This window comes from Lissotriton helveticus, chromosome 12 (genome assembly GCF_964261635.1).
Source record: "Lissotriton helveticus chromosome 12, aLisHel1.1, whole genome shotgun sequence".
NCBI lineage: Eukaryota > Metazoa > Chordata > Amphibia > Caudata > Salamandridae > Lissotriton > Lissotriton helveticus.
Window position 1 is genome coordinate 335,134,660 of NC_136073.1, and position 25,542 is coordinate 335,160,201.

The 25,542-nt window shown below is 42.8% G+C and overlaps 1 protein-coding gene across 1 annotated transcript in view; it reads right to left on the reverse strand.

The window, feature by feature from the left end:
• The window catches only part of VAT1L (vesicle amine transport 1 like), a 1,045,598-nt gene that overhangs the window by 970,683 nt on the left and 49,373 nt on the right, over positions 1-25,542 (reverse strand). The window lies entirely within an intron of this gene.

Consider the following 25,542-nt stretch of genomic DNA (forward strand, 5'->3'; position numbering starts at 1 on the left):
TAGGAATCAGTGAGTACATATGTAGTAACTACTATTGGTGTGTCAATGGTTTCAAAAATTATACTCTGTATTTAACACTGGGTGAAACAGAGGTTATATTAAAATGTGAGGAGATGCATTGTATTGTCACATGAATGATATCATCAGTGATGTGGTCATTGATGTCAAATGAGATGTCATCAGTGATGTCATCAGTGATGTCATTTGAGATGTCATCAGTGATGTCATCAGTGATGTCACTGACCATGTCATGAATGATGTAATATGTGACATCATCAGCAGTGGATTGCGGGTGCGCGATATATAGTTAGTGCAACTAACTATATATGGAATTTCAATGGTTTTGTGTGAGTAAAATAAGGTTTTTTAAATGCTAATTCCTAACTATATATGGTCTATAACCTATGGTTTTTTCAGTGAATTTTCAAGGTTTTGTAAATGCTAATTCCTAACTATATATGGTCTATAACCTATGGTTTTTTCAGTGAATTTCAATGGTTTTTTAATAGCAAATATCATAAGCTGTCGAATGTCAAGTACGTGGTAAGTGAAATTTTTTTCGTGTTTATGCACACTGATCTGCTTTGAATGGTGCCCCCCCCCCTCATTTCTATTAGGAGTACTCTCTCTTTGCACATAGTGAAGGGTAGTTAACGCAGGCCTTTGCCCCCGTTGTAATACGTCGTGCCTGCTTCTCTCTCCATTTGATTGATTGTTATCCAAGTATTTACTGTTTTAGAATTGGTTCTCTTTGGTTCATTCTCTATTTACAAACAAACACAGAGTCGCAATACTCTGTTTAGTCTTTGCAGATAACGAAAAATCGTGTAAAAAAAAAAGAAAAGGAATCGAGCAAAATCAGTAGGCCACTAATGGGATCTCTTTTTGACCTCGCTAAAATAGAAACATTAGGAACAACCCCTCATGACAAATACAAAACTAGTGAAATGAACTGAACTCCACACAATGATGGCTGCAAAACAGCTCGGCTCCGCCACCCACCCCGCCCAAAATAACGATAAAGAGCGGCTGCCATGATTGGTTGCGGAATGGCCACGACGGAGCTACGAAATGGTACTGCTCTCATGCTAACCCCAGCTTCAGTCTGAAACATCCAGAAACACTGTAGACTACCAATTCGATCAGTTCCGGTAGCGCCCCAATGTAACCCGGTAGAGAAGAACTAGCCCTCCCCTCTTTGACTGATGGTTCTTGTTGCCTGTCCCTTCTGTTGTCATTTAACAGAACTATTTAGCCTGCTGAAAGGGGTTGTGTTCCGACCGCTGGTTGGTGGAGACATTTTGACTATATTCTGGACCTGCGTTGTCGCGTAATGCGTCATATGATGCGCCGCGTTAGCGCATCCGGAAGTCATCCGGGGCGCGCAGCGCGTAACGTAAGCATAACAAGTCATGTGACTTGTTAATAAAACTTTTCATTGGTTCATTTTACTTTTCTTATTCTAATGATTAAAGGCTTGGTCATATGACCTAAAAATTACGCTTTTTATTACTTCCGAACATTATTTTTTCTTAAATATATGTTATAATGTTCCAGGCTAATGTACTTTCCCGGAAAATTTACAACTGTCCTGCAAGTAAAATATATTCTTTTTTCGAGAAAAAGAGCGTTTCTTCGTCCCATGACGGAGCCGTTGAGCAAAAGAGGGTCGACCTGCTGTCTTAGTCGCCGATACGCCTGAATATGAGATTCTTATCGATCACTTTATGTTGCAGGAATAGAAAACACAACAGCCCTTGACCATTTATCTTTACTGCGTTCCTTCGTATTATACCTTTTACCCTTCATGTAATTGGTCTGCTTTATTTCACTTGCCTTTTAATGATTCTAAAACAGTGACTATTATTAAAAACTTTACCAATGTATATACTACTACCATGTTTTCTTTTAAAAACCTTTATTGTGAAAATTTCATTATACAAATACGAGCCTATAACCACGTGGTCCGGCCACGGAGCAAACTGTAATCGTATATGATGAGTAGACATTTACACTGTAGAGGAACGTAACGGGCGGGCCATTAGGTTGCAAGAACTAAGGTGTCTAACAGTTACGGAATCGGTGGACGTACATTTTATAATTAAAATACGACAGGGCCAGTTACAATAAAATTATCTAGATATACATTTGTGGGCAAGTACCATGGGTGACGTTAATTCGAACTTTCAATAGTACAGTAATCAATAACACATCAGAACTTAATATCAATAGGGATGTCGAAATATTCAATCAATTCTCGTCCCCGCCCGCCATGTGCTTCAAAACTGCATACGTATCTCGTGATTTCAAGGTTCTGCAACCAGTACACAACAAGGAGTTACGAGTCCCATTTATTCCGGCGCCATTTTGGGCGAGGACGGGCAGGTCCAGGATATAGTCAAAATGTCTCTACCAACCATCGACTATGATGATGTTCATATGCTGTATTTATTAGAGTAACACTCATCTGTCCACATGAAATTAATTTGCCACAATCTAAACATGTCATTTTAATCTTTCCAAAGTTCTTCTAAATATTTGGGACCGTTTCCCTTGCCTCTGATGCTGTCAGTGCCACTTCTTTGATGAATGTACTAGCAGGTCAGGGGTTCTCCTCCAAATCTCTCTTTTATGCAGCACTATAATTAATTGGTGCCACCTCTCCATATGACGATGCATGGTATAGTTACCATAACTATATTTTTTTTCCGTTCCTCTGGAGAGTTCATCGTGGCAGATGAAGCGTGTAACGTACCGGGCATTTACCTTTTTTTGCATGTACAGGAAAGGAAAAAAAAATCGAGCGTCCGAGTTCTAAGGTGTCCCAGGGCCATTTTAGTGGACCAGGCCCAAATCCAAAGAACAGGCCGCCATTTTGAGAGTCCTGTTGCAGCCGCCTGTCGCTGTAGCATCAAGAGCAGCCGAAACTCAGCTGAATGGCAACTGAAACGGTAAAGGGGCGCCCCACTACAGCAGACGAGCCTCCACCTAGGAAGGCCCGTTCACGCCCCCTTCCCCCCCCCCTTCTGGCACCCCACGCCGTTATTCGGAGCAGTATTGTAGGATGGCCACACCAGTGCGGCAACTTGCTAGACATCACCTCGGTGGTAACCGAATCTCAACGCCTTGTGGTGTCTTCTATTCAGAAAACATTGTTATGCTGCCTTCGACCTATTCGCCGCAAGTGCGCACACAACTCAACTGCATAGCTTGCTAGACACCACCTCGGTGCCATCCGGATCTTGGAATCTCAGCGCCTTTTGGTGTCTTCTCTTCAGAAAATATTGTTGCGCTGCCTTTGGCCCCATTCGCACATCGGTCCGCTACTGACGCCATCTCACAGGCTAATGGGGCGCCCCACGCCGAGTTTCAGCATTGTAGGATGACCACACCAGTACAGCAACTTGCTAGACATCACCTCGGTGCCATCCGGATCTCGGCGCCCCACTGCAGATGAAGTGCCTCTCAACTATGAAACCACCACGGTGACATCCGGATCTTGGCGCGTTGTGCTGCCTTCGGCCTATTCGCACAACGGTCCGCTACTGACGCCATCTCACAAGCTAATGGGGCGCCCCACGCCGAGTTTCAGCATTGTAAGATGACCACACCAGTACAGCAACTTGCTAGACATCACCTCGGTGCCATCCGGATCTCGGCGCCCCACTGCAGATGAAGTGCCTCTCAACTATGAAACCACCACGGTGACATCCGGATCTTGGCGCGTTGTGCTGCCTTCGGCCTATTCGCACATCGGTCCGCTACTGACGCCATCTCACAGGCTAATGGGGCGCCCCACGCCGAGTTTCAGCATTGTAGGATGACCACACCAGTACAGCAACTTGCTAGACATCACCTCGGTGCCATCCGGATCTCGGCGCCCCACTGCAGATGAAGTGCCTCTCAACTATGAAACCACCACGGTGACATCCGGATCTTGGCGCGTTGTGCTGCCTTCGGCCTATTCGCACATCGGTCCGCTACTGACGCCATCTCACAGACTAATGGGGCGCCCCACGCCGAGTTTCAGCATTGTAGGATGACCACACCAGTGCACCTTACTAGACACCACCTCGGTGCCATCCGGATCTTGGCATCTCAGCGCCTTGTGGTGTCTTCTATTCAGTAAATATTCTTGCGCTACCTTTGCCCCATTCACACATCGGTCCGCTACTGACGCCATCTCACAGGCTAATAGGGCGCCCCACGCCGAGTTTCAGCATTGTAGGATGACCACACCAGTACAGCAACTTGCTAGACATCACCTCGGTGCCATCCGGATCTCGGCGCCCCACTGCAGATGAAGTGCCTCTCAACTATGAAACCACCACGGTGACATCCGGATCTTGGCGCCTTGTGCTGGTTCCGGCCTATTCACACATCGGTCCGCTACTGACGCCATCTCACAGGCTAATGGGGCGCCCCACGCCGAGTTTCAGCATTGTAGGATGACCACACCAGTACAGCAACTTGCTAGACATCACCTCGGTGCCATCCGGATCTTGGCATCTCAACGCCTAGTGGTATCTTCCATACAGAAAATATTGTTGCGCTGCTTTTGGCCCCATTCGCACATCGGTCCGCAACTGACACCATCTCACAGGCCAACAGGGCGCCCCACGCCGACTTTTACCATTGTAGGATGGCCACACCAGTACAGCAACTTGCTAGACATCACCTCGGTGCCATCCGGATCTTGGCATCTCAGCGCCTTGTGGTGTCAGTCAGAAAATATTGTTGCGCTGCCTTTGGCCCCATTCGCACATCAGTCCGCTACTGACACCATCTCACAGGCCAACAGGGCGCCCCACGCCGACTTTTACCATTGTAGGATGGCCACACCAGTGCCACAACTTGCTAGACACCACCTCGGTGCCATCCGGATCTTGGCATCTCAGCGCCTTGTGGTGTCTTCTATTCCGAAAATATTGTTGCGCTACCTTTGGCCCCATTCGCACATCGGTCCGCTACTGCCGCCATCTCACAGGCCAACGGGGCGCCCCACGCCGACTTTCAACATTGTAGGATGGCCACACCAGTGCGGCAACTTACTAGACACCACCACGGTGCCATCCGGATCTTGGCGCGTTGTGCTGCCTTCGGCCTATTCGCACATCGGTCCGCTACTGACGCAAACTCACAGGCCAACGGGGCGCCCCACGCCGACTTTCAGCATTGTAGGATGGCCACACCAGTGCTGCAACTTGCTGGACACCACCTCGGTGCCATCCGGATCTTGGCGCGTTGTGTTGCCTTCGGCCTATTCGCACATCGGTCCGCTACTGACGCCGCCTCACGTGCCAACGTATTTTCTCCGCATTTTATACCCTATGCCGCATAACAGGTCATGTGACTTGTTTATAAAACTTTTCATTGGTTCATTTTACTTTTGGTTTCATAATGATGGAAGGCTTGATCATATGACCTAAAAACAACACTTTTCATTGGATGAAAACTTTTTTTTTTCCCCAAACGATGAAAGCCCCACCTTGTTTCTGGATGTTTCAGACTGAAGCTGGCGTCAGCATGAGAGCACCACCATCTCGTAGCTCCGTCGTGGTCATTCCGCGAGCAATCATGGCAACCGCTCCCCACCAGAAGCCTACAGGAGTCGGGGGCCCCCAAAACTTTTGATGAATCCTCAAGGCGGAGGGGACGCTTTCGAGAATGGGGTCCAAGACCTAGCAGACAAGCGTCCGATTTCCAAGGTGTCCCAGGGCCATTTCAGTGGACCAGGCCCAAAAAGGAAACAGCCTGCCGCCATTTTGAGAGTCCTGTGACAGCCGCCTATCGCTGCACCGCAAGAGTGGGCGCAACTCAGCTGAATTGCGGCTTTTGACACAGTGGACCAAAAACGGACGGAATGGCAACTGAAACGGTAAAGGGGCGCCCCACTACAACAGATGACACTCCACCTGGAGAGGCCCGTTCACGCCGCCTCCCCCGGGGCGCCCCACGCCGTTATTCGGAGCAGCATTGTAGGATACCAAAACCAGTGCGGCAACTTACTGGACATCACCTTGGTGCCATCGTTCTGCTACCTTGGAACTATTCGCACAACAGTTTGCTACTGATGACCCACCCCCCGCGACGCCCCACGCCGGAAATCTGGACGTTGTGCTGCGTTGGGACTATTCGCACAGCCGACCGCTCCTTCGTTGTTTTTCCCTAAAAATGTTTATATGTTATTACTGTTTTTGTTTTCTTGTATATATTTATAAGTTATTAAAGTTTTATAATCTTACTACTTTGTCGGAGTGCTATATATTTTTAATGTGACACATAATTGTAAAAACTTTGATGTACAAAGAGTCATTCCTGGAATCTTCCGCTTCAGGCTCGGTCCCCTCCCCAATCACAATACAGGATGGTTTTCAGATAATAGGAACGCGTCTGCTGTGACGGATCTCATCAAGTGTGGGCCTTGATCTACTATAACTCCTTTGAAGAGGGGTGATTCTTTACAGCTGGGGCCATAAACTACATCTGCAGGGCTAGCTGATACCCTAGGCCCGGCCTGGACAATCGGACACAGAGGAAAAGGAGTGTCAGAGGGTGCGGTAGTGAATAGGGCGAAAGGGAGGTGTCGGGCGGGCACAGGGTGTGATTCTCAGGGAAGAGCAGCGCAGATGGGGGAGGTTTATTACCCATGCATAAGACAGAGAGCGGGGTGACCACTGCCTGGGGGAGATGCTTGCGAGGGTGGGGAGCCATGCTAAGGATCGACAGCGTGCACAGAGTGGGTCTGGTCAAGGCATCTAAAATGGCTGCCGTGCACGACAAAAGTGTGGCATTTGAAAAAAGACAAGATGGCGCAGACAATGTTTTTCAACACTTCCTGATTTCCTTCGAATCGAACGTTAACAGACGTTGGGGCATATTACCAAAGTTAAGCGATATTTATCCCTAACGATGCTTAGCAACGATTTTTTTACCGCTAAGCATCGTCAGAAATTATCGCAGATAAACCTTGCTATTATCAAGGTTTATCGCAAATACGATAAAAAACGACCGCAATGCATTAATATCGCTGAAAACTCAGCGATATTCATGCATTACCGAGCTAATGCTCTTAGCCATGTTATCCACCTCCCATTGGATAACATGGCTAAGAACTGCTCAGGGCAGGTGCTAGCTTTTGGAGATATTCGCGCTTATCGCGAATATTTCCAAAAGTTGATAATAGGAGATAGCGAGGTTAGCGACTGTTTCCAGTCGCTAACATATTGGCATGCCCACTTTGCATGTCATTAGTGATAAATATCACTCACATGCAAAGTGGGGCCCAAGATGGTCGCTATCTCCTACTAGCCGTCGCTAACTGGTGTTAGCAACAGCTAGGTAATACAGATATAATTTTATCTCCGCGAAGCGGAGCGCTGTTACAGATATATATCTTGTTTTTGAACGTTAATTTCTCAAAATCCACTGAAGCACATATATTGAGACCTAGCAAAGGCACATCGAGCTACCAGTCCCTACAATTTTGCCAAGTTTCGTGCAAATCCATTCAGCCGTTCGATTATTATTATTATTATTTTTTTTGCCCCGCGGGGCCCTTTTAAAACCTCCACATCAAACCTAAGAGGTCAAGGAGGATCTACTATGCCCCCTTAAGGTCATTTGCCTCTTCGCTTTGGCCTCCTCTTGTCTCTCGATCCTACCGAGAGACAAGATGGCGGCCGCTGCGGACTGTTTGCAATGTTTACAGACGCCGGAGAACCAATCAGCTTCGCAAACCTCCGTTACGCGAAGCGGAGCGCTGTTACAGATATATATCTTTTTTTGAACGTTAATTTCTCAAAATCCACTGGAGCACATATATTGAGACCTAGCAACGGCACATCGGGCTACCAGTCCCTAATATTTTACCAAGTTTCGTGCAAATCCATTCAGCCTCCTACCGAGAGACAAGATGGCGGCCGCTGCGGACTGTTTGCAATGTTTACAGACGCCGGAGAACCAATCAGCTTCGCAAACCTCCGTTACGCGAAGCGGAGCGCTGTTACAGATATATATCTTTTTTTGAACGTTAATTTCTCAAAATCCACTGGAGCACATATATTGAGACCTAGCAACGGCACATCGGGCTACCAGTCCCTAATATTTTACCAAGTTTCGTGCAAATCCATTCAGCCGTTCGATTATTATTATTTTTTTTTTTTTTGCCCCGCGGGACCCTTTTAAAACCTCCACATCAAACCTAGGGGGTCAGCGAGGATCTACTATGCCCCCTTATGGTCATTTGCCCCTTCGCTTTGGCCTCCTCTTGTCTCTCGATCCTACCGAGAGACAAGATGGCGGCCGCTACGGACTGTTTGGAATGTTCACAGACGCCGGAGAACCAATCAGCTTCGCTTCACAAAGCTCCGTACCGCGAAAAGTCCGCGAACCGGAGCGCTGCCCGGTCCGCTGTTACAGATATATATCTTTTTTTGAACGTTAATTTCTCAAAATCCACTGGAGCACATATATTGAGACCTAGCAAAGGCACATCGGGCTACCAGTCCCTAATATTTTACCAAGTTTCGTGCAAATCCATTCAGCCGTTCGATTATTGTTATTATTATTTTTTTTGCCCCGCGGGACCCTTTTAAAACCTCCACATCAAACCTAGGGGGTCAGCGAGGATCTACTATGCCCCCTTATGGTCATTTGCCCCTTCGCTTTGGCCTCCTCTTGTCTCTCGATCCTACCGAGAGACAAGATGGCGGCCGCTACGGACTGTTTGGAATGTTCACAGACGCCGGAGAACCAATCAGCTTCGCTTCACAAAGCTCCGTACCGCGAAAAGTCCGCGAACCGGAGCGCTGCCCGGTCCGCTGTTACAGATATATATCTTTTTTTGAACGTTAATTTCTCAAAATCCACTGGAGCACATATATTGAGACCTAGCAAAGGCACATCGGGCTACCAGTCCCTACAATTTTGCCAAGTTTCGTGCAAATCCATTCAGCCGTTCGGGCTAAAAGTGAGGCCAACCGCCCTATGGAAAACTCAATGTTAAAAACACGTTTTGGGACCCCCCTTTTTTCTCGGCCCCCCCTTGACAAACCCCCCCCAAATTTTCAAGGGCTGCTCAGAAACAAAATGTGCCATTTTCCTGAAAATTTCAGCCAATTCCGTCCACAAACGCCAAAGTTATTAGACATAGAATTTTCAAAAATCCCATAGAGAAAAAATCCTAACTATATATACCTACTGGCGACCGCCAGTAGGTAATATATATATATATATATACACATATATATCATGTATATTTTTAAATATTGTTTAAATAATTGTAGTTATTAAAAAAAAATTGTTTTCATTGATTTTTTATTATCTCTATTATTATGTGGGTTAACTATGTTTATATGTTGTGTATTTTCATATTTGTTTAATGCATAAAGTTTTTTTTAGGTTTTGAAATTTATTTTAATCATTTTGGAAATATTAATGTACAAGATATTGTGGGAATCCGTAGTTTTGACTACTTATGTAATGGTCATGTATATTTTTTCCAATATTTTTGTAATCAATATTAGTCAAAACCTATATTTCTGACAATTATATTTTTTGTTGTTGATATTTGTGTTTTTCTTAGTTAAGTATAGGAAGCTGATAGTTTTGTGAATCATATTTATGTTATGATATTCTTCTGAATCAATTTTGTGTGCATTGATATTGTGTCACTGATTCCACTAACTCAGAGAGGAAAGGGGGCATATAATATGGACCACCTTTCCTTTTCAGGTCAGTATGAAATGTGTCAATATTTTGTGTCTGCAGTTACTGTTGCAAACCAATCATTATTTAATAAAACCTTAAAGGGGTGATAATAGACTTGTGAAGTGATAGCGTCCACTCAGGCACAGCTTTCTTGTGAATGATGGCTACCGGCACTGAGGGAACACACATCAGTGCACAGCATTGCTGCATGCTCCCTCAGTGCTATCCCCTCAATAGTAACTTAGATTAGTAAGCAGCTCCTGTGCCTCAAAGGGTAGTGGCTGCTTTCAAAACACTGTCTGTGTTCGGAGAACGCAAATGCAGGGATGGAGGTTTCCTGTCTATCATACCTCCACACCTGCACTCATAGGCCCCAGCAAAGTGTCCTGACCAAACATACATTGCGACCCCCTGACAATGAACATTTTATTCTGCTTCGGAGTAGAACATCAGGTGCTGCAAAATGAAAGGCAGGTCCAGAGCCAGGCTGTATTGAGTCCAGACTCGGTAAATCCAGCCGAAATACGAGCTCTATTACGATGTCGAGCTGAGTTCCTCCGCCTGACATTGTCTCGGTCAGGGGACCAACCAACACCCAGTCGGCGGTCCTGACTGCCTAATTAGGATGCGACCTAACTCTGTTCTGTAGCATTCCTATACTATACAATGGGAGCATGCATTTGGGTTGGAATGCATGTCCCATTGTAAAATAGGAGGTGCCTGCACGGGGTGCAGGGATCAACAGGAAGGCACATAGGTGCTCCCTCGGCCTCCAAACAGAGACAATGTACCAATAGGGGCCCCCAAAGTTGAGTTCCGACAACCTTTCTGTGCCGGAAAGGCTGGCACAGAAAGACTGCCAAAACCCAACATCGTAATCCCGAGGTCGGAAAGAACCGCCCTTGGGATTACTGACAGCATTCCGACTGGCGGATGGGCTGTCCGAGCCCATCGGAAGCCAGTCGGAATGACATGTTGGATTCCTTTCCGACTGTCTCTATAGTAATGAGGCGGGCGGAAAGGATTACGACTGGCAAATTCCGATGCTATCACAAAAGCTCCGACCAACGGTGAGGGCCTTTTCCGAAAGCATCGTAATCAGACTCTAAGATCTAACCAGCTTTCTTAACATCAAGGTTGTTCAGTAGTGACCTTTAAGGGTTCAGTATTGTTCTCTTTGAAAGGGGAAACATCCATTACAATGGAGTTATTACATCGCACTGCTTTTACAGTGCAAATGTTACAACGCAACTGTCTTTACATTGCATGCCATTACAACGCAATCCACTACAACGCATGTCACTACAACACTTGCCATTACAATGCATACCATTGCAACGCATGCCATTACAACACATTATAAGGTAAGTAATGGAGATTTTTTAGTTTTAGGGTGTGTATGGGTTTTGGGGTAGATGGGAATAGTAATTTCTATTCCAACACTTTTCCTACTGTTGCACTCACTGGAGTGGAAATAGTCATTTTTACCCCTACACTGTCCAACACTTACCCTACTGTTGCACTCACTGGAGTGGGAAAAGTAAGTTTTACCCCTACACTATCCAACACTTACCCTACTGTTGCCCTAAAAGTATTATGCATTGGAATGCTATGCGTTGTAATAGAATGCGTTGTAATGGTAGTTTTTAAAAATGCATTGTAATGGCATGCATTGTAAAATCATGCAATGTAATGGTAGTTGCGATGTAAAAACCGTTTTGTAAAAGAATGCTTTGTAATTGTTTGCCTTGTAACATCATATATTCTCTGAAAGGCATAAAGAGAGGTTAGAATCTTTCCATTTGTGATATTGCATATTTAGCTTTTACGTTCTGATCACTTTTAACACATAGGTAGGGTGGTTAGGCCAAAAGAAAACTCGAAAATCGCGATATTACGCAGAGTGGCAAAGTCAATCAATAAATAAAATCTCTCTTCAGTAACATAAAAGCACATAAAACAAAATACCATATAATAGAATAAAGAATCACAAAAGACATACATAATAAAAACTGTCAAACATACATGGCACAATTCATTTAAAAAGGTCTTAGTCTCATGCCTTTCCTACTTTTTAAGATTGGCCTAGGAGGCCATTGCACAGCAGACCAACAAGTTGTTCAATTGTTGCAGAAATAATAAAGCTGGGATACAATGTCTTATGTTAAATATTCTAAAGAGGGGAGGAAAAATGTTCTTCTAGGCACATCATAAAAAGGACAAAAGAAGATTAAAAGTCATGCGATCATAACAGTGGCTATTTATTCTTCTGTCAGACCTTAAGTTTATTCCTGGAATATGCAAACAGTGCAAAGAGGCAACAGCTATAAACAACATGTACCAGTATACAGTAACAGTTGTTTGAACTTGATGGAGCGAGGGCGAAAACTAAAATTTTTGTATACCCCTCTCGAGTCGTAAGGATATACCTCTGATGCTGAGCTCATGGGGCACGATATTATGTGAACAATAGACCATATTAGGTCACCATTTTTTCCTCAAAGGCCAAACTCAAGCCTTGATTCAAATAGACTAGCCTATTTTTGCTAGTCTATTTTAGGAAAGTAGACATACTATACATTAGTGAGCTTATTGAGTACAGTGGGGATTAACAGAGGTCCTGATGAGTTTAGCAGTGGGGGACTGCTAACGAAACATGTCAACCAAGTAGGGCGTAATTTATAGCCCTACCACAACCCCTTTTTAATATTTCCAGTTAGAGAAGCGAATACAATATTTTTTCTACTAGCCAGGAAATTTTTAATTTTTATATTTTTGCACTTAAATCCCTACACCCCCTACCACTTACACATTTGTCACACCACAGATAGCCTACCTTCAAAATAAAAAGTGCTCCCGCGTAGTTCACAGGTCGTAGCACGCCCCGCCCCGTAGAGGGACGGGAAGACCCCAATGATGAAGCATGACACTATGAGAATCATAGTGTGTGAGGGGTATTTTAAAAACACATAGTGCTTGCCTTTGTCATCCACAAAGACTCACGAACAGACACTAGACCTACTTCACATTATATATTATACACCTAAAAACAAAAATAAAAATGCAAGTAGATAGAATCATATTGTTTGATTAACTAGTTCAGGAGGTTGATTCTATCACAACATCCTCTACTCTCCCTCTTTTGTTAAATTAATTAAAATAAAATAAGGTCATGCTAGGAGATTAAGTCTCTAAATAAAAATTAAATAAATGGAGAATTAAGCTGGCCCATTGACCAAATGGTGGGGTGTTTTAGTGTTTCTTAATGGTAAAACCATGGTAAAGCTGATAAACTGCAGATGTATATAGTGTATAAAATTGTAGACTAAATAGGATGAAATAATACACTCCGCTAAAATCCAGCATCTCCTCCTCTAGTCTTCACTGATCTTGGGAGCAGGGTGATTTTTTTGTATGAATGATTCACGGTGTCATGGGCCCCACCGACGAGTAAAGTGTAATAGCTCCTAAGAAATATAGTGATGGTTTGGAGGTTTGGTTTGGAGCAGTGCTGGATCAAACTCATAATGCTATAATTAATAGTAGCCATTATTAGAAAATGTTTTACTTTAAAAGGTGTTAATAATTCATCTTATACCTCTCCAGTGAGGGACACATCATATGCGGTTTACCCGGAAGCTCTTTTATGGTTTATGGTTTCATATTGTGCAGCATGTATTTGCATTCTACTCTTTTAATCTATGATAAAGGCTTAGCAGGGCTGTAATCATTTTCTGTGTCCTGTGTCACAGATTCTACTCCCTTGAGATATTTAATTACTCTCTCTATTTCCTATGCTCTGCCTTTGGACATCTGTTGTACACAGTGCAGGACAAAGTTCCAGACTTTGCGTTGGCTGGAATTGATGCTTCCCCTGTGGGAAACTACTGATCAGACTCGTCATGATGCGGAGAAAAGCAAATGGAATATAATAATGTAATTTGAGCTGATGCATGAGGTTTAGGATTAATTTAAAATGGCATTTCAGTAACTATTGCAGAATCACATATCCAAGGAAGTGAAGCACATTCATTGATGAAGCAAAACGCAGTCAAATAAGTAAATAAATCAACTGAGTAGGAATAAAAGAATCGTGTCCAATTCAAATTTGGTGGTCGCTACTAAACACAATAATGAAGGTATTAGAATAAATTCTTACTAAGCCATTTTCCTAAAATGGGAATAAATACTCGAGAGACTTTGGGGATAAATCTGATAACCCTAGTGCAGATAATTTGGAAATTTAAGACACACAAAACAGTCTTAGAACAAATCAAATGCCTAGCAAAATACTAATCACGTTAGATACAGAGGCCTACAGATCCAATCTAAACAATGAGATACACCTGGTTGATCTTTATAAGGTAAGATGTATGATGATCCCTCTCAGGGCCTCCTTACATGTTGGAGGATGCCAAGTGGCAGGCTCGTTGAAACGCCTCTATTTTTGTCAAGTGATTTTATACAGTGTGTTTCCAGGGTACAGGAACACCGGACTCTAGCAGGGCAGTATTCCTCCTCCCCTAGGATACCGCTCCATCCAACTCGTAATGGGTCCTTAGTCATATCGAAAAACTCCTAACCTTTACCTAATGCTGCTTGAGATCTAACCAATTAAGATTGAAAACTAGGCATGGGGAGAATGGGAATTCCTAAATCTCAAATAAGAAAATACCCTGGCTGCAACACAGTATATTAAAATGCACTGATAACTTAAGTGGCCTGGGCTCATTACGACTGTCCTGGTGGATTTTTATCATGGTTGGACAGATAAGGTGTCCGATTTTATGTCTCAGAAGGTACATTGAATAAATCAAAATTAAAAAATTAAAAATAAATCTTTGAAGGCCCACTCACGTGTGAACCTCACAAATAGCACGCACTGAAATTCACAAAAAATATTTTCCAGGAAAATGTATAAGTACATTCTGTAATCTAGCCATTTGATGTTGAAAATGCTGGGCATATAAGCATAGTGTTACCTATTTGAAGCTAAATATTATAGTCAAAATACAATTACTTAGAACCGTAACTTTTATTGAAAAGCAGTCCTTACGTCTATAAACGCACAAAATAATTTTTCGCATGAAACCCCCATTACAAATGTATATAAAGTAGGTATATATAAGGCATTAGGAACACAGACATTTCAAAATATAATTTGAATCAAACGGAATATTGGGGATGTCAGCTGACCGTTAAATATTAACTGCTGAGCAAGACATGGAACTGCCAACAGACTTATTTGAAAATATATCTGTTATATAATAAAACAAAAACACAAGAACATTTGTAAATGTCAAGTAACTCTATGCTACACAAAACGAGCCCAATTCACAAATGTAAACCTATCAAACAAATAAGTTAGTTAACCTTCTTATTTCTGATGAATACTCTATGTGCAGAATCCTCACATGTTGAATCTCCTCCAGGCCCAGACTGAATGACGTAAACAAAAAATAAGTTTTGGGTGCCAGCATGGGAGTCTGTGGCTCTATCCCGACTATGGTGCCTCCCAGGATGTGACGTTAGCAAGCTGTTTACAGCGCTATCCTGGTGTTATAACTTCTGTTCTCGTCCGTTTTTCCAAGCCTTAGAGAGGAAGACGAGATGGACGAAAGGTACCAAACTGCAGTTCACAAAACTAACTTGGAACCTTATTAAGCAATAGTCCTCAGAATGGTAGGTAGGCAGGTCTGTCAGGAATCTACAGGTAATACAGAATACTCAGAAACCATGATACCACAGCCCAATCACTTGTTCTGATGCATAATTCAAACTGCAGATCCTCGGCTCTGGAATCAATACCAAACCAACAATAACACCAGGAGGAGCGATGGGTCTAAGTGGACAAAAGACCAAGCACTAGGTGCATCCATAAAGGCAATAATAACACAATATCCAGCTAGGAAGAAAACCCAACAACAAGGAAACAAGTAAATCCTGAACTGCCAGTAAGCATTCATCCTTGCTGATAGCACATGGATTAAACCCAGATCTTTTGACTGGGTGTGAGTGTTTGATTCATTCAGATGCTCCGTCCATCACCACCCCCTTTTGTACCGCTGATAGCACATAGGACGACATGAAAGAACTGGTTTACCCTGGCAGGAGACCAGGGGACATGAAGATGATTGACAACATATGTAAAGCTATTCACATCCCTAGGGGTCCAAAACTGTAGCCTCTAGAGTATTGGAAGATCCTTAATTTAGCTTTCGCTTATGAAGAAGCACATCTTTTTTTCTTTTCTCAGGTGAGAAAAGGCAGATTGGGAAGACCCATCTGTCTATAAGCAGTCAACATACATCACATGCCGAACAAAATGTCAAAAATTAAGCTATGCCTTGCGAACACCAAGATATGACATCTGACATCTGACATACACTTCCCTCCAGCTAAACGTGCAAGAAACAACCCTGTCAACATGACCAGAAGAGCATGGCTGGGGAAAAATAGGAGAAACACCAACCATTATCAGCCTAGAAAGGAAAATAGAAACAGAGCTCAGAGATCAAAAAACAAACAACCCACAAACGGGGACAAACAAGCCCTCCATAAGTCCCCCAATAAGATGATGGAACTGAACTGTGGCCAACAGCATCCTGAACAGTACTAATCTCCAGAACACAATCACTCATTCTGATTTAGTCCTAAAGGAGGCGTTCAACATGGTCTGATTGGTGGAAGTCATGGATGGAGATTACTACAATGGTCACTTTTGATCATGGTACTCTATACAGGCACCACAACCTCACTAGCTGTGTGATAGCAGTAGTTACTGGTTATCAGAAATGGAATGTTGTCAACACCTGAAATGTAGCAGTCCCATAAAATTCTCAAGTCCCGACCAAATTCGCCAGGTATGTTCATCAGAGATGGAAAGCCCATCCATTAAGCATTAAGACATCTGCTGGCAGCAATATCGACATCTACAGAAATCTGCTCATTAAAGAGGTGAGAATGATCAAAGGTGGTATTAAGCTTCTTTGCCTGAGCCTCTCTATGGAGGCCCAAGCAGCGCAACCAAGCATATCTTCGAAGAGCCATTGAGTATTACATAGATCTGACCACCAAATGCAGCTTCACTTCAATTAACCCTTTATTCTAAACCAATACATTTATGTTTTCCATTTGGATTCCAAACATAGACTTCATTATATTTCTATGTACTGTTGTTGTATATTATCTTGTGGATAAAGGACCATTGTTCCTTTACAAATACTTGTACACCTGGTCCTTAAGATCCACTGGGTTCCCTTGTTTCTTTAAACGTACTTATAGAAAGTTGGCATTTGCTTACTTAAACCAATGTGTGCCGCTGCCTGTCCCTGGAATTCATGTCTGGGTTGGGTGACAGCTGGACTTTGTGCAATTACCTTAAGACAGTCACACACAAAGGGAGCTGAGGTGTGCCCTGCATATCCAGATTGCCCTTCAGCAGGCTGATGGGTCTTCTTGAGCTAGAGAGGGGAGCTGGCATATGTACCTGACATACAAAAAGTACTTCATACCCCCAGGAGTGTGTCTGGAGCCAAGGCTTGGAATGGCAGTGTCTTGTGCGCTACAAAGCCCTTTCTTTGAAGTCTACCTACTTCAAAGGCTAAAATTGGAATAAGTACTGGACCTCTGACACCATATGCTCAGAACACTTCTGGACTGAGTACATTCTGTCAGGAGGGACTACACTTTAATACATGCTTTGCTGTGTTGGCCTGCTGCCTACTGCTTTTGCCTGGGAGTGAGAGGGCTGAACTTTAGTCTTTACATCCTGCATCTAAAGGTTCTCCAATGGCTTGTTTGGGCTTGCCTCCTGTTACTGAAGTTTCAGTGATATCAAAACTTCACCTTCATCTTGCTACCAGCACCTGGGCTCCTCTACTGTGAATCCTGCTCTGCCAAGTGGTGCCAAATACAGTCCTGGGCCTTTTAGTGTTTGGTACTGCAACCCAAGAAATCAACACATCAACTGCAAAGCCTTGTTTTGAACTGGCGCATTCTGTGTGAAACCAATGCATTGCCTGCACCGAAGCCGTGGACACCGCTCACCAAGTACTCAACACAACAACCTCAAGTTACAAAACAGCCCGACTTTGCCAACGCACCGCCTCTGAATCACCACTGCTGCGTAAGTCTTGAACAATGCATCGCAGACATCTGCAACGTCCCATCCCGACTACGACGCTTTCCCAGTCCGGCGTGGCTTCTCGCAGATGTATCACCTTTAGCCCAGCGGTTTGACATCGATGACTCGGAACCAATGCACAGCTCTCTTGACATCAACACATTAACAACTTGCCCAACTTCGGGACCGACGCATCGCCTGCAACAGAGACACATCACCTCTGTATTGCAACGTATCGTCCCCGAGCATCGACGCATCCAAGGTACTGTCAGCAGTTCTGCGTGACTCCAGTATCCGGCCCTTGCTCCATCATGGTCGACCTGAACTTTTGTATTTGCACCAAGCAAGCTCCACCAGATAGCTCCAGTTCGAGCTACTGATGTCTAAGCACTTCATTTTGATTTAGTCTTACAAATTTCATATCTTGACGTGTGTATGTTGGATTTTTGTTGTGTCAGTCTTGCTTTACTCAGATAAATATTGTCTATTTTTCTAAACTGGTGTGGAGTACTACTGTGTTTTTTTTTACTGTGTTACTGTGGGTGTGTACGTGTGTGTGTTTGTGTTTATGTGTGTGTACATAAATACTTTACACATTGCGTCTTTAGTTTAGCCTGACTGCTCTGTGGCATGATACCAGAGGGTGCGCACAGGTAAACCTTTAATGTGTACTACACTTACTCTGACTAGGGTTGTGGTTCCTGCTTGGACAAGGTGCATACCTCTGCCAATAAGAAACCCAACTTCATCAAGCTTTATGATCTCCTGACAGATAACTTCTCACGTGAGAAACCACATCACTGAAGTCAAGATTTTTGCCACCCAGCACCTTTAAGAATTGCATTTATGAGTATGGGAAGTAGTACTACCAAAGGACTACTACACATACTTGCAAATGTGTATGTGAATTGCCTTCATTGTATTTAAATATATGGAATTAGAATAATGTTCATTTGTGACTGCTTTTAATCAATTTAGGTTACATAAGAGACCAAAATATTATTACCAAAAATAAATTTTCAGTCCCATCTGTGTCGGGGTCAGCATTGTTCATGTCACAATCTGATGAGATTGCAAAGACGCAAAGAAAGTTAATAACAGAGAATTGGTCATTGATTTTTTAAAGTGAAATTTTGTCAGTGAGAATAAGAATGAACAAATGTTAGGATGCACAGCAGCTATCTTGCATTGCTTGCTTGAAGCTTTCTTTAAAACAATGTTATGATGGCTGCTCATGTGTGCACACACTCGGAATTCATCTTGAAATCATTCTTCTAAATATCGTGAGTCAATCTGTCCTGGAATTAAGGATTTCCTGTACTTTTCTAAAAGGAAAAGTGTCAAAGATAAAGTGAGTAGTCATTTCATCCCAGCTATGTAATTGAACAATATCCACCTGACAACCGACATAAAGATGTGTAGAAAGTAACTCTTCTAATTCATCCCACTGATTTGTCCATAAAAACTGAAAAGTAATCACAAAACTGTTGCCAAGATCTTCATTCTAAAAATCACAATGTATACCCCAAGCGGGATGTCAAGTTAGAAATGCAATCTAGTCCTATCCAAATTATCTCTAGCATGGACTTGTAGGACTTCTTAGATACTTTGTGCTCTGAATTTAAAAATATTCAGTAAAATGTGTTTATTCTTGCTTGGTTTGTGACAACGGTAATCACATGCATCAGAAACAAACAGGGAGAATAGGGTCAAAGGGAAGAAGTTTAAAGATCTACTACTGGTTCACTTCCCCAGTAACATCATATGAATAACACACAAGAACCTAGGAGGTCTCCAGGCCAAACAATTAGCTGGCAAAACTGACAAGTCTCTCTCTATGTCAGTTGGTGCTGCAGTCACCATGTAACAATATATAAAGAGAAAGAGGAGAACACAAGGGAGTGGTGATGTCAAGAAATCAATTGGAACACTGGTCAAACCAGATCCAGTACACGTGTATTTGTGGATAACCATCAAACAAACCAAATGATCAGTCCTATCATTTGGTCGTCCACACTGTGACCTGGCGGGTCAAGTGCTCAGCTTTCTTGAGGAGCAGATTGAATCAAATTTTCCTTCAATAATAAGTGTCCTAAAGTTTTGAGGAAAAACTGCTGAACTGTTAAATCAAGTGTGTCGTATCCAGATATCTCTAATCCCGTTGATGTCATTTTTAACACCATTCATATATGTAATCATTTTATATGATTTTAGTAATATTTGTGAAGTATCCAAATGCAAAATTCAGAATTATGCTAAAGCATACAAATGCAAACATTCACATGTAATCAAGTCTAACCCAGACTTCCATTCTTCCGAGGTCAGTAAAATTAATACCATCAAACAGGGTATTGTTAACACCTGCCTTTTACAAAACTAGAAATTTGCATTACTAGGGTATGAATCAAAATACAAAAAAATGATGACACCTAGATAATTGAACAGGACATGTTGGTATCTTTGAAGCACCTCTTGCTACTTTTAATGACATATATGTTTAATGACCTCAGTACTGTGTACTCACAACATTCCCAATAGCTCTTAAAACTAAACAAATCTCACCACTAATCAAGAAATCGGAACTAGACTGGGAAAACCTCAAGATCTTCAGGTCTGTAATTAAACTGCCCTTTTTTCAACTCAACTATCACTTTGTGAATAACAGCCTCCTCAATAAGTCACAATCAGGATCCAGACGGACATGCAGTATGGAATCAGTCACACTAATTATTCACCGATAACATCCTCAAATCCTCAATCATTCATCCCTGCTACACATCCTATGAGCCAGAATGAGCATCAGTGGATCTGCCTCGAACTGGCTCCAATCACTTCTGCCGAGCCAATGACAATGCATAATGCTCGATTCCTTCATTTCGTAAAGAAGTTACTTGTGAGGCTTTGGGTATAATATATGGTATTGCTATGCAGCCTTACCATGTAATACACGCACATAATTTGTCTTGGTCCAATCAGGATTATTTGTAAAACCTTAAGCTCAACTCTGGGTAACAGTGGCTTCAAGCAGCAAGACTTAAATAAAGGAACACGTGTAAAGCATTCAACAGTACCAAACAATAGAATAAGATGTCCACACAACATGAAAGAAAACACCAATTTATAAAACTAGATTACATTTTTATGAATTTTTAGAGACTGGGATGAGCAAAATCCAGTGGAGGATTTTGGAAATATAGATTTTCAAAGAAAACCTAGATCTTAGTTTAAGCGCAAACTAGCATTAGTGACCATAAAATTGTAAACTTTTGAAAAGTTTGTAAGAGATGAGTTTGACTTCTCTAGCCTTACTTGGGTGACAAAAATCTTTCAGGGTGAAGGTCTGAGGTAGGGGGCAGTAAGGAGTATTTGGACAGGTACCTGGCCACCAAAGTGTTTTCTAGTCCAGTCTCAAACTTTACAGCATGACCGCCATAGACTTCAATGGAGTGGTCCTGATGCTGCAGATGCAGGAGATGCTCAATGATGCTCTGGGTGCTGTGCAGTCCACAGGGGGGGGGACCTTTACAGTGACTCCTTGGTCCTTGGGTCAAGTGGGGTGACTTTGGGGACATAGGTCGGGGTCCCTCAAAGTCCTCTTTGATACAGTAAAAGGCCAGCTGTGGCGGTATTAGCGGTCTCAGTCCACAGCGGTCTTGGGCAACCAATCTGGAATTAGGTGATACGCTCAGGTCCGTCTGACTTTGGTGCAACTTTTGCCCATCAAGTATTAGTCTCTTGGGATGACTTGCCAAAATTGGCTACTTCAGCTTTGATGTCCCTGGTGCTGGTTCCAGGGGTCAGCTGACTTGGAGTTTCTTCTTTGGTCTGAGTTAGCACAAGTTGCGGCAGGTGAAATCCATAAGGCGATGCAGTCACTCTTTGCCAAGTACAGGGGTCAGCAGGGCTGTCCTTCTTCGGTCCTCTTTCCGGATCTGGCATGATCTGAGGTTCACGGTGACAGAGGCGCTATATGTATGGCCAGAAAGTGCCCTAGTGGAATGATGTGGTCACTTGTCAGTAGGCTACCAGGTCCTCTTCCTCTTGGTGATGACTTTCCAACTATGCATGGCATCTAGCTATCTCAGAGTGCACCATTCTACCCACTCTCAATATTTCTGAATCCTTCTTCGGATCTTAGGAGCTTGGTAGCACACCCTAGAAGTGTGGTCAATTGTAAGCTACGTGTCCACTGGAAAACCAGTTTGGGCACTGGTCTTCCCTCTCTGTTACTGCCACCAACCTGTCTAACTGAACAAATGGCAGTCCCTCAGGAGTGTAATCACAATTTGACCACCAATCTCGGCTTTAGGGCTAACACCCTCAGTGACTTCCTGCAAATGGGAGGTGACACCTCACCCTGTATCAAGCTGCTATTGTTCCCAAGCCTGGGAGTCATTCACATGACTCCTCAGGACGGTAGAAATCTTGCTGTTGGCCAGCAACCATATGAGGCCACTTGACAAACTGGGTCACAGAGCGGCAACGTTCTAAATGTATAATAGTGACATTAAATTCAACTTGGGTGTCAATTTGGATGTAATGCCACTAATAATTTGATACCTTACAGTATCCATCTAGGTAGTCCCATTCATGAGTAAGCTGAGCTGAGGGGTAAGATGGCAATCCTGTGTTAACCAATGAGGCTACTAACTCTCTTACAGCAAAACAACAATTGGGAAGTGTTAGTGCTAAGACATATATATAAAATACATGTCTTACTTAATGATATACAGCCCTCTGCATTACGGCTTGATAGGCCTTCCTTAGAGGAGACTTACATATATCGCTAAGGGAAGTGGGGCTTTGCATTTGTTTGAATGGCAACGTTGAACTAGCAGTGTTACTACTGCCCTTTCAGTCCGCAGTGGCAGGCTGGGAGCCGTTTTGTACTTTGCTACACACAGGGTGGCACAATCAGTGCTGCAGCCCTTGGTGGAAACCTGCCTCACATTGCCGGAGTACCCTGGGTACCATATACTAGGGACTTATGAGTAAGCCAGTCTATTCCAATTGGGGTACCCAATTCGGCACAAACTTTGTAAGAAGTTAGAACACTGGCACTGAGGTCTGGTTAACAGGCCTCAGTGCACTCTCGATAAACGAGCAGCATAGGTCCAAATATTTGGGGCTGAACATGCTAAAAGAGGCATTTCCTTACACTACTTAAACTCCAGTGCGCCACCAGGATCATTGCTCTTCTCTCACCCTTTAACATGTACATGAAGCTACGAACTGAAGTAGTGCAAGGTAAAAATTTATTAATACACCAATATGTGGACAATATGCAATTGTACTTTAGGGTGCCCAACCATTTAAATATAGCCTATCTGGAAGAATGCTTATAAAAATTCATTGAATGGATGGATTCACTGTGGACAAAAACCTGAGTTACAATCAATCAATCAAATAACATTTGTTAAGCGTGCAGCTGTTTCAGCAGAAGCGTCCTGGCGCTCAAAGCAAACACAGAAATACCACCATGGTTACTCAGCCAGCTAGGCTGCATCAAACAGCCAGTGTTTTCGTTTCTTTTAAAATTAGTAAATGACTCAGCTCAATGCAGCATAGGTAGCAGATTGTTCCAGAGCTTTCCCTTAAGGACCGTAAAGGAGCTTTCTAAATAGCAGACCTCAAAAGATTTTGGAATCTGCATTAAACTGAGGTTGTTAGACCTTAACACTCTCTCTTGGGTGTAGGGGATCAGCCTGTTCCTCAAAAAGGGAGAGCCTCATCCTACAAGTGCTCTAAAGACCAGCATAAGGGTTTACATTTGATAGACTTTGCCACAGGGAGCCAGTGCAGCTGCTTCAAATGGGGGAAGATACCCTGACGGAGAGACTCGCTATATCAGTCTTAGAGCTGCATTCTGAATTATCTGAAGTTTGTATGTCAAGCAAGCAGGCAAGCCGAGATAGAGACTGTTGGAGTAGACCAATTGAAACGTTACCATAGAATGTACTATCATTTTACGGGTCACACCTGGGACAAAATGCAAATACTTCTGTATGGTTTTCAATTTTAGGAAGCAGACTAATGAGATATGCCTAATTAGAGCACAGGAGGAGAGGTCTGAGTCAAAAATAATGGCTAGATTCCTAGCAGAAGACGTAGGCATCAGGAGATGAATTAATTCATCAGGCCACTAGAGGTTCAATGGCAGGGTGCTGTCTTGGCTGAAAAACAAAACTTCTGTTTTGTGGGTGTTAAATTTAAGACACTTTGGCTCCATCCAGGCATCATCTCCTTTGAGGCACTCCTTAAAGTTACATAAAGCTACCTCTGAACGTTACTGAAAAGAAAATAGCAGTTGAGTGCCATCTTTCATATGAGACCACCTTCACACCCCAGGTTTCAATCAAATCAACCAGAGGGGCAAGGTATAGAATAAACAAGAGCAGGCTCAAGGCTGATCCTGAGGTATACCACAAACCCAATTTGGACCCTGAAGAGAAAAGGTGGAGGTACGCTCACTGGGATCTGCCTTCCAAAAAGGATTTAAACCAGGAGATAGCCTTGCCCCGAATTCCCTGTTGACTTAACCTGTTCAAAAGGATGGAATGGGACACTGTGTCAAACGCTGCTGACAGGTCAAGTACCACCACCATAACAGGTGTGCTTTTAGCAATGTTCTTCGTTACAAACTCAACCATCTCCAGTAGAGCCATTTCGGTGCCATAACCTGCTCAGAAGGAGTCATGGAGAAGGCCATTTACCTCCACAAAGGCAGATAACTGCTTGTTCAGTTATTTCCCCAACATTTTAGCCGAGGCAGGAAGAAATTAATAGAGTTACAATGAACAATTCAATAAACTGACAAAAACAGCTGCTTACCACAGTGAGATAATCTAACAAGAGAAAAAATGAGACTGACTCTGAAGGTCCCCAAGATGAATAAGACCAAGACCAGTAAACTGAACTTCTCCTGTTTATCCCCAAGACTATGAAACCACATCCCTGAATACATAACAATGTCAATTCTCCTGACATTTAATAAAAATGTAAAAACACACATTTTAGCTCTTTCTACCATTATTCTCCTTTCGTTATATCTAGTCCAAGTTACGATAATTTCCATAGATAGTCATAGATATAGTAGTTGGAAGATACATTTTTCATGTAGCAAAATATGTTATGTTAAGTGCCCTGTGGCACCTGCAGCTAGGGCAGCTTTGTATAAATACCACGAAAAAAAAAAAAAAGAGTGGACTTCTCATCTTTCACGTGCTTTGACTTAAAATACATTACAGAGAGTAATATAATTTAATAATTACATCCTCACTTGAACCCCGGATATATTCTACATATGCAACTTTTAAGTAGTTTCATGGCATCTTGGGGGGTAGGAGTTTCATTCTCTCCAGCCATTGGCATGATGGTAAAGAAAGTTATATTCAACAAAAATATTTGTATTTTTGTATACCTAAAATGAAATAACTAAGAAAACAATTTCCAAAACATTTATAATTGTAGGTACCTGAAATGAAACTGTACATATAATTATTGGGTGGTTTGGGGGAGAAATGTTTGTTCTGTAGGACATATTTCAAAGCTCTGTTTACATATTTACTTTGGCAACAGAAAGGAAATAAATACAACACTTATTATATATGGGGTTGTTTATGGGTAAAGAAATTCAATATTTGGTTAGCTGAATGGACTAAAGTTGAAATTGCAGAGGAGATGAAGGTTCATGTTCAAATATTTTC